The sequence below is a fragment of the Gavialis gangeticus genome, unplaced genomic scaffold (assembly GCF_001723915.1).
Source record: "Gavialis gangeticus isolate Ggan-Ray unplaced genomic scaffold, GavGan_comp1, whole genome shotgun sequence".
Taxonomy (NCBI): Eukaryota; Metazoa; Chordata; order Crocodylia; family Gavialidae; genus Gavialis; species Gavialis gangeticus.
In genome coordinates this window covers 32143452-32153275 of record NW_017729001.1, presented here as the reverse complement: position 1 = coordinate 32153275, position 9824 = coordinate 32143452, and the positions used below count along the sequence as shown (strand labels likewise).

The window sequence follows — 9824 nt, the reverse complement described above, 5'->3', positions numbered from 1 at the left end:
AGAGAGTGGTGGTGGACGGGTCAGTATCGACCTGGAGGGATGTGGGTAGTGGGGTCCCCCAGGGCTCGGTCCTTGGACCTGTGCTTTTCAATGTCTTCATCAGTGACTTGGATGTGGGTGTGAAGTGTACTCTGTCTAAGTTTACGGACAATACTAAATTGTGGGGTGATGTGCACACTCCGGAGGGTAGGGAGCGACTGCAGGCAGACCTGGACAGGTTAGAAAAGTGGGCAGTACACAACAGGATGCAGTACAACACGGACAAGTGCAGAGTGCTGCACCTAGGATGTAAAAATATCCAGCACGTCGACTGGCTGGGAAGTGACCCTCTCGGCAGCACAGAAGTGGAAAGGGATCTCGGAGTCAGAGCAGACTCCAAAATGAACACAAGTCGTCAGTGTGACGAAATCATCAGCAAAGCTAACCGCACATTACCATGCATCAGCAGATGCATGACGAATAGATCCAAGGAGGTGACACTTCCCCTCTATGTGGCATTGGTCAGACCGCAGTTGGAGTACTGCGTCCAGTTTTGGGCGCTGTACTTCAAGAGGGATGTGGACAACCTGGAGAGGGTCGAGAGGAGGCCGCTAATATGGTCAGGGTCTTACAGGACAAACCCTATGAGGAGAGACGGAGGGACCTGGATCTCGTCAGCCTCTGCAAGAGAAGGCTGAGAGGGGATCTTGTGGCCACCTCCAGATTCATTAGGGGGACACAGCAAGGGATCGGAGATGCTCTGTTCACCAGGGTGCCTCTTGGGGTAACAAGGAACGATGGTCACAAACTGACCAAGAGCAGATTTAGGCTAGACATCAGGAAAAACTTCTTCATGGTGAGGGTGGCCAACATGTGGAGTGGGCTTCCAAGGGAGGTGGTGCTCTCCCGTACCTTGGGGGTCTCTAAGAGAAGGCTGGATAGGCATCTGGCTGGGGGCATCTGACCCCAGCGCTCTTTCCTGCCCAGGCAGGGGGTTGGACTTGATGATCTGTTGAGGTCCCTTCTGACCCTCACATGGATGAATCTCTGAAGTCAGATGCCATCCTTCAATATATACAGGTACCTCCTAGTAATGCCAACATCAGCTCTACCTGAAGACTCCAGAACAACACTGCCTGTATGCTCTCTCCTCTGCACTGGAGAAAGGAGATTACCTAGGCTATGGACCCACACTACGTCCTCTGTTCTCACACACAAACAATAGCATGGGCAGTGCCAATGTGCCTTGCTCTGGACACAGAAGGATCATCTGTAGGAGCAGGAGGGTAGCTTGTTCTTTATCTTCAGCATTTCTGGAGTCTGTCAAATGCTTATGGTCCTCAGAGGCCTCAAATCCGCAAAAGCAAAGTGTTTGAACACACACATCACTTTATACATGTAAGTAGCCCTGTCGACTTCAGTGGGACCGCATCAGTGCTTAAAGTAAAATACTGACTTTAATACCATGCCAAACGAGGACACAGTTCCCTTTACTGAGAGTGCCAATGATGGGGCCTGTTAGCACTGAGTATGATTAAGCTCTTGGTGATATGGGGACCAGTTTAATAAAAACTGGATTGAGACTCATCAGCTTGTGTTTCACATGGGCCATCAGTCAGGCCTTAAAACAGAACGGTTTTTCAGCTGCTTGCCCTGGAAGCTAAGAGAAGGTTTCTACTTTGTAAACTGGAATTCACAGTACCGCCTCTGCATGCTGGTGTGCGGATGGAGGTAGTTAGGCCAAACATGCATTTTCTAGTATGGCTTTTTAGGGTACCGGCTTAATGGCAGAAATGTCTGTTCACTTTTTCCTTTCCATTCAAATCCCTACTCAGAACCAAAATGGTTCTAATTTCCTTGTTTGATGTAAGGGCACATAAAGGCATCTGTCAAATTTCAAAGCAAGTGGCTAAGAGTTGATAAGAAGGAAAATATTAAGTCAAAGATGGTAGATTAAAAAGTCACTCATTCAAGTTCTCGTTATTTATAATTACTCCCTGAAGGGGACACAATGTTTCAAGTGCAATCTCTTGAGGTGAGAAATAATCTGTCAAATCACCAGGCAAAGCTACTGGAAAAGTATCTAGGCAATACATAGAGAAGCTCTTAAGTAGGTAATATTATATCCAGTACACCAACCGCCAGAGTACCTCTACTAGCCTGGTCTGCAGGGGTGAATTTGACCCTAGAAATTATTATTTTTTAATTACATTTTCTTAGCATCTGCCAGACCACAAAGTGGGGTTAAGGATTCAGGCCATGACCCCCCCTCACCTGCCTATCTCCTCTTTTTCAATTCCCAACCTGTTCCACAACACTCAGTGAAACAGTCTTTGCAGTACGGGAGGTGGGTTAACCAAAATGAAGAAAATCTCTGTGCCTGCAGGGGATGCTCGTGCCGTCACAGGCTGGTTTAAGGTTCAGCAAGCTCTGGTTCCAGTTGCTCAGCACCAGTGACCTTTCCCAGTTTAGTTTTCTGACACACTTCAAAACTTCAGCACCGGACATACACTGCTCAAGTATATGTTGATTGAATGTAACCCATTTTAATGAGTGCTAGTACAGGTAAACCAAAATAAAGGTCCGTTTCAAATTAAAATAGGTTTATTTTTTAAAAGAATGTTTTAAATTTTTTTAAAAATCTGACTTAATTCTTTTACCTTATCAAGGTGTTTCTCTATTTGGAGTCCACAGCAGTAGCCAGATCAACGTTTGCTTTCACACCCTTCTCCATGCCTTCCAAAACCAAAATGATCCCCCCTCTTGCAGCTCTGGAAATGTCCATCACTTCCACATTTCACTTGCTCCCAGGACCAAGATAGGAATGGGGCACAAAGGAGGGCCATAACCTTCACGCCCCTCAATCTCCCCCTTGGAAGTAACAGTTTCCTCTAGTAGAAGAATAAGGAGAGGACTCCCCAACCTAAACCTAGGGATGTCGCAGGACAAAACAACCCAGAAGGGACGGGGACAAGAACAGCTACTTTGGATACGATTCAACTAAAACTGAAAAATGTGCACAAAGCTGCCAGGATCTGACACCCGCAGTCTTTCATCACAGGAGAGTGCTGAGAAGCGAATACTCAAGGCTGTTTTACAGCCAAGATGTCACCAAACGCCCTCCGAACTCTCTAAGAGGCGTTACAAATGCAGCTTTACCACATGCCCCAAACCACAAGCCATGCAAAGGAGCACAAGCACTCAGAAACAGTAAACAGAACTAAGCCAAAGCTAGGTGAGAGCAGCTATCCTTCCAACACCTTTAAAAGAAGGGATGACATGGACAGAAGGTGGCCACTTAACGTTCCCCACCCCTCCTTTGAGCATCCGTGGTACTGGAGTCACGGATGCAAATTCAATCTGCATCCCAACCAGCTGAAAATGCAGCACAAAAATCCAAGCAAAGCTCTTTCATTGTCTTTTTGCTCCTCTTCGCTTCCTAGTTCTCTGTTCCTATGCTAGAATGACTCAGTTCTAGCTTTAACTCTTAAATGCTGGAGTCCATTTCACTCATCCCTGAAGAGCTGTGGAGCAGAATCCCAGGGACAGGCCTTGGGCTCACTATGGGAAAACTGTGCCAAACCCATTTTTGACACCATGAGTGCAGCTCTTTTGGTGGCAGCACTAAGGTATGCTCCTGAGGTTGAAGGGCAGGTAGGGACAGCATGGCCTAGGTAGGCATCCTGGCCACGGGCATCCAGGGCAGCCAGCATGCACTTCCTCCCTTCTTGCCAGGCTGGGGCCAGAAGCTATGGGGTGGGCACAGGGCTCTGTGCATGTGGTGGTGGTTTCCTGGGGCCATCTGTTTCCAGGAGGCCCCATGGGTGGCCCTGCTCCCATTCCTGCTCTCTGCTGTCTATGGGTGGCCACTGGTACCAGCGCCACTGGCACAAGAAGGGACTGGACAGCCCTGCCCCACCAGGGCTGGCAGAGGGATGGGCAGGCAGCCAAAGGCAGCATGGAGACCATGCTTCCTCCCCCAGACTGGCCCTGGCTCCAGCCCTGGCCTCAGCCCTGGCCCCGGCCCCAGCCTGTCCCACAGTGCTGGGGGACTGCAGCCCCGGCTGCGTGACACCCACCAGGCAGAGGGGCCAGGATGCGCCGGGGCTAGGGCCACCTTCACCTCAGCGGCACTCGTGCCCCCTGGCTCACTCCGGACATGCCGAGGAGGCTGAGGGGGCCCAGCCACAGCCCCCAGCAGGCACAGAGGGAATCTGCCTCCACCTGGTGAGGGGCTTCCAGTTTTCTGTTTGCCCAGGGCCCCAGTAAATCTTAATCCACCACTGCTGAAGGGGTTTAACATTGTCCCTCCCCAGGCAGTGGCTGGAGTCCATGACCTAAGAGATGCCTTTGTGGCTTACATGCTATATTGCTATGAAAACAGCCTGTTCAGTTAGGTTTTGGTCACTTTTCCTCTCCGTTTCTCAGGCACCGGCACAGCTGCCTGCAATATTTGCCCTGTGAACACTGTGAGATTTTTTAACCACAAAACATTAATTCGGCTGCAATTCACACGAGACGCCATTTCTACATGACATGTGTTAGCTTTTCACCAACATCTACAGGTTTTCTGGTCCATGCTGATTAACAGCCCCCTGTCAAGGCATTTCTTACCAGTGCTTTATGGTTCTAATCAGATGGTTAAGTGGTGTTTCTCAAACACCTTCTCTACATTGTAAAGCAGTTTCTGTGACAGGTCAGAGTCGCACAGAACTGTAGGAATATAAACCAGCCATTAAGAATGACCAGGCTATATACTGTTAATGGGTAGCCCCATATAAATTTGGGTTTATGCCACTGTAATAGAGATCAGAATCTCTCTCTCTGCAGGTCCTCAGTCTTTCAGCTGTTTAGCAAGGATCTGTCACTGTCATTATCCTCACAGAAAACTGAGCTGCTTTATCACAATAAGGCCAAAATACTTTGCTATAGACTTTAATTACATGCTACTATAGTTGTCTGTTGTCTTCTGGCTACATGAACTGGTTTGAAAATTATATGTATTCTGCTTCGGGCAAATTCTGAAGTCCTTATGAAGTTGTTATCCATATTGTCTACTCAGACAAGATAGAAAGATTGACTAAGTACAGGACAGAGCAAATCCTAAGTGCGGACTTCAGAATTTAGCTTCTTCATATTACAGATACAATGTCGAACCTTTGTCAGCCCATTAGGCTGGCGACCAGCAACCCATGCTGCCAAGCTGGTCTCTTTTACTGCACATCTACTGCAAGATTAAGCCTGAGGGATGAGGAAGGACTGCCTCATGCAGACCACCAAGCCCTCTGGTCAGGCAAGAGCTCTACTCCCTTGCCATAGGGTTGGTAGGCAAGAATCAGGGCTGAAAGGAAGATGGTAAAAACTTGAGAGAAATACAGGTGGCTCATGACTGTGCAAGATGCTTGGAGCTCAGGACCTTCAAACATCAAGCCCTATGTCAAGATTTAACAGGTTGCCAAGGAAGGGGACAGCTTGACTTATCATAAAGAGACACCTCGATGCCTAGTCCAACACTTCAGCACAGAAGTCCTGCTACTGAGCAACACATCCCGTTTTCCACTGCAAATGCCACTGTAAAATTTATTCCTAAGAACTGCACCTGGAGGAAGGAACCTCAAAGGTGGGGAAGATTCGGTAAAAACAGTATTCATGAGTTAGCCACTCCATCTTGTCTGCAGTTCACCATAGCAGAGAACACAAAGGGGCACACTCAGCGCCAGACAGGGAAAGGAAAAGGCACTCACCATCTGTCTGAATGGGCTTTTAAGCTAAGGGACAAATCATGCAGTCCACACACCCTTCAAGTTAATGGCTTAAATAAGGACTGCAGCAATGAGCCTTCAAATCTTTAGTAGAAGTAAAGAAAGCTGAAGTGCTATATCCAAATCACATTGTAGTACCACTCCCTTTAATGCAATACAATAGTAATTAGTATGCCTTGCTGTAGCACTTCCCACTGAGAAGCTCCAAATGCTTTATACATACGAATTCAGTCTCACAACTACCCAAGGTAAAGAAGCATCCAGCAGAAATACGAATCATCCCACAGAAATACGAGTAGAGTTGCACCAGTATATCAGTTGCCTATCGGATCAACACCACTAAAACGGAATTTTACATTATCAGCTATCGACTTTTTTTGGCCATTGTAGCTGATAATGTTTACCAAGAATTATGCCTTCTGGCCAGAGCCCTGGACACCTGGGTTCCCTCTCCCCCACAGGGCTGGGGCTCCCCAGATGCCTGGGTTCTCTTGGAAACGGCAGGTTTCCCCTTGCAGGCGGGCAGCTTTCTACCTCCCTGCAAGGGATCCTTCTTGGAGCTGCTGGGAGCAAGACACTAGGGGTGCCGCATGCACATGCGCAGCCGCACACATGCAGGTGGCCAGGAAAACAGCTGAGCAGTGGCAGAGCAGCTCCATGCAGGTAAGTCTATGGAGGGCAAGGGACACCGGGTGGGGCAGATTAGGTCTATGGAGGGGCTGGAGCTGGGGGCACTGCCCAGGGTGGTGCAGGACCCACGGGTGGTTCATCCAGGGGATTTGAGGGGGAAAGGCTCTTTGCCACTGTGCGCCACCCCCCAGATTTGTGCACAGGGCAGATGCAGGTTGCTCACTGTGGGCTTGGGGCTCTCTGCTCTGCTGCTTTTGCCTCGGGAGCCCCATGCCAGCCATGCACCACTGTTGACCCAGCAGCAGTGGTGGCAGTGAGCTGTGCGTCCCACTGTCAGGCAGACAGGAGGTACGTGACCAGCACAGGACTCCCGAGGCAAAGGCAATAGAGCAGAGAGCTCTGAGCCCATAGCAAATGACCTTTAATTCAAGTGCCACCACCACCATTTTTAAGCATGGGAGAGGCTTTTAAGCAGAGCAGAGCTGAGTGGGGTGAGGGCAGATGCAAGCAGCCCTCTGTGAGCTCGAGGCTCTCCTCTCTGCTGGCTTTGTCCCCAAAGCCCCGTGCTGGCAGCTTGTCCCCTACCCACAACTAGCAACTCCCACCACTGCCAGAAAAGCAGCAGAGCAGAGCCCCAAGTCCACAGCAAGCAGCCCACATCCACCCCACGCACCACTCTGGGGGGACACATGCTCCCCCCATGCCTCCCTCAGGGGGGGGGTGGCAGAGAGCCGCCCTCCCCACTGCCTCCTGGATAAGCTGCCCATGGCTCTGTCCTGCTCCACCGATTTAACTGGAGTAAATCAGTTATTGAATCGGCATCAGCTGATATGGTTGGTATCAGTATTGGCCAAGAAAATCTTTAATCGCTGCACCCCTAAATACAAGTGCTGTTTGGAAAACAGAGGCACAGAGAGCATGTAATTTGCCTCATATCACAGAGGCAGACTGCCTCAGAGTTGGGTACAGAACCCAGGAACCCTAGCTCCAAGTTGTGCGCATTAATCACAAGACCATCCCATCACCTTGTTGCTTCAGCTTGATCCCAGGCCCTTTTAATGATCATTTCTAGGTATTGTTATTATGATTAAAACAGTTTGTGTTCCAAGAGCTGAAATGACTCCAACAGTCTGGGCTGGGTTGGAGGTCCACTTCTCCGTTCACAGAAAAGCCAAAACACGGACCATGCAACACAAAGTATATAGCAGGTAGCAATAGATGGAGGGTATTTCTTCATGGTCAGCTAAGCTAACCAGCCTGCACAACTGCCAGGTCACCTACTGGGAAGCCTGGTTACAGGATGGGGGGGTGAGTATTTTGAATTCTACAAGGGACTGATTTGTGTCATGCACAGACAGAGCAGAGCACGCTGCCGGCACTTCATCCAAACTAGTAATTTATAAGACAAACCGTGATTCAGTTTTGAATACACAAATACCAGTACCATTTAAAACCTGCTCCAATGCAACTCAAATTATTAAATGAATGCTCTTTCAATAGCAATTCAATATAATTAAACAAGCCATTCAACAACTAGATTATTTACATAGTTTAAATCATTCACTTTCCTTCTCCACAGGGGTTTTTTGCTTCACCACTGCCTCTCTCCTTCTGTTCCTTGTTTTCTCCATTCCTCGCTTCTCTCCATCACTCTTCAATCTTTGCCTACTTCCTCTCTCTTCTCTCTTCCTTCCTTCCTTCCCTTCATTTTTGGACTTTTCCCACTCTCTCTTTAGGATCATTTCCCTTTCTGTCCACACAGTCTAGCACTCAGCATTTGTTTTATTTTTCCTTCTCTACCTGTTGCTCTCTCTTTCTAAACCTCTTCTAAGGACTTCTCCCAGCACACGACACAGCCCACCTCATCTGCTCACTATCTTCACTTCATTCCTTTCCTTTTTCTTTGGGAACCTGGAATCAGACAATCCCCCTCCCTCTTGTAGACTACGTACCAGCTATAATGCCCTTTCGCTGTTCGCCCTCTGTCTCATCATATGTTACTGCGCCCACTTTTCCCGTTACACCTAAGCTCTCGAGGAAAGGAGCCATTACATGTAATCTGGCACACTTTCCGGGTTTCATATCCCAGACAGTAGAATCACCAGGCTACAGACAAAAGTCCTGCTGGGTTTTAGCCGTGTGCCCAACAGTCATGGAACCCTCCAGCTGTCAAGACCAACAGACTAATTTTAGCTTGGTGTGTTTTCCTCTTTAAAATTTTGTCTCATTCAAGGGGATCAGAAGGAAAAAGAGAAAAACTGTTTCTCCTTACGCAAGCTTCACCGCCTGGCTTCAAAGAACCAACTCTCCAACAAGTCTACATCGTCCACTCCATCTTGGCCTCTGTTACCAGAGGAGATGAAGCAGAACCACTTGAGGAAGTGGTTTGTGCAATGCCAACACCTGTCCATTAGAAAGGGTACCAAGAAACCACTAACTCATTTTCACAACAATTATTTGGCCAGCATCTACCCAAACTGCATTTCTATTCTATCTAAAAAAATATTCAATTATTCAAAATGCAAGCTAGAAAAATACGTTTTCAAAGTGAATTCCCAACAGGATTTTATTTTATTTTTGCAATTTGAAATTTCGTTCGTTTGAAAACTTGAGACTAAAGCCTGCCTTTCTGCAGTCCCGTCCCCCAACCCACCTGTATATATTTCTTTATTACAGTCCTGTAGCATTATCCCTCAGCACTGACACTGCTGGCACTGAGGGCTTTTCTCTCTCAAAGAAAGGCAGCAACAGACAGAGTAAAAAACATGCAGCTACTAATATGGGTGTTATGAACAGATGCGAGGTTAAAACACAGAAAATGCAAATTACATGTTGTGTTTCTCAAGCTTGACAGTGTCACTGTAACATCCATCCATCCGTCTATCAAGGGTTCCCGTTTAAACGCGGATAGGAGCATGAACACACACTGAAACATACTGAAGCCTTACAATGCTATTAAGGTCCTAGTCGCTGCCCCAAGCCCCAGCCTCAAGGAACACAGCACAAATGTTTTTTCATCTTGTTCATGGGAGTCCCAAACATTGGCTGACTTCTGATCACATCAGTCTTGCCGTGCAAAATATCCTAGCAGGGTGACCTGATCAACCATTATCAGCTGCAGTTGAGTTGGGAGTCTGTTGTCTACCTAAGGATTTTATGCCATTGCCCATCACTCTGGTGGGGTTGGAGGGCCGAGCAGTTAAGGCATCTTGCTACAATTCCAGAGGTGTGAGAGTTGGGACCCAATTCAGACTTGGGCCAAATGCCACCCCCAGTCTATCCGTCTGTGAATGGGTATCTGCTCATTTATGCTGGGGAATCAATGGCAATTGGATGCAACAGTCACCACACTCCTCCCTTGTTTGCTGGTGGTTACAGAAACTGGTGTAGTTTAACCACAATAGCCCTATTGGTCTCTAGAATTGGAGGCTCTCTGCCTTTTTTTTTTTTTTT

At 48.0% G+C, this 9824-nt stretch overlaps 1 protein-coding gene across 10 annotated transcripts in view; it reads right to left on the bottom strand.

Moving 5' to 3' along the window:
- Positions 1-9824, bottom strand: part of KDM2B (lysine demethylase 2B) — a 159157-nt gene that overhangs the window by 61811 nt on the left and 87522 nt on the right. The gene's annotated exons all lie outside the window — the stretch shown is intronic.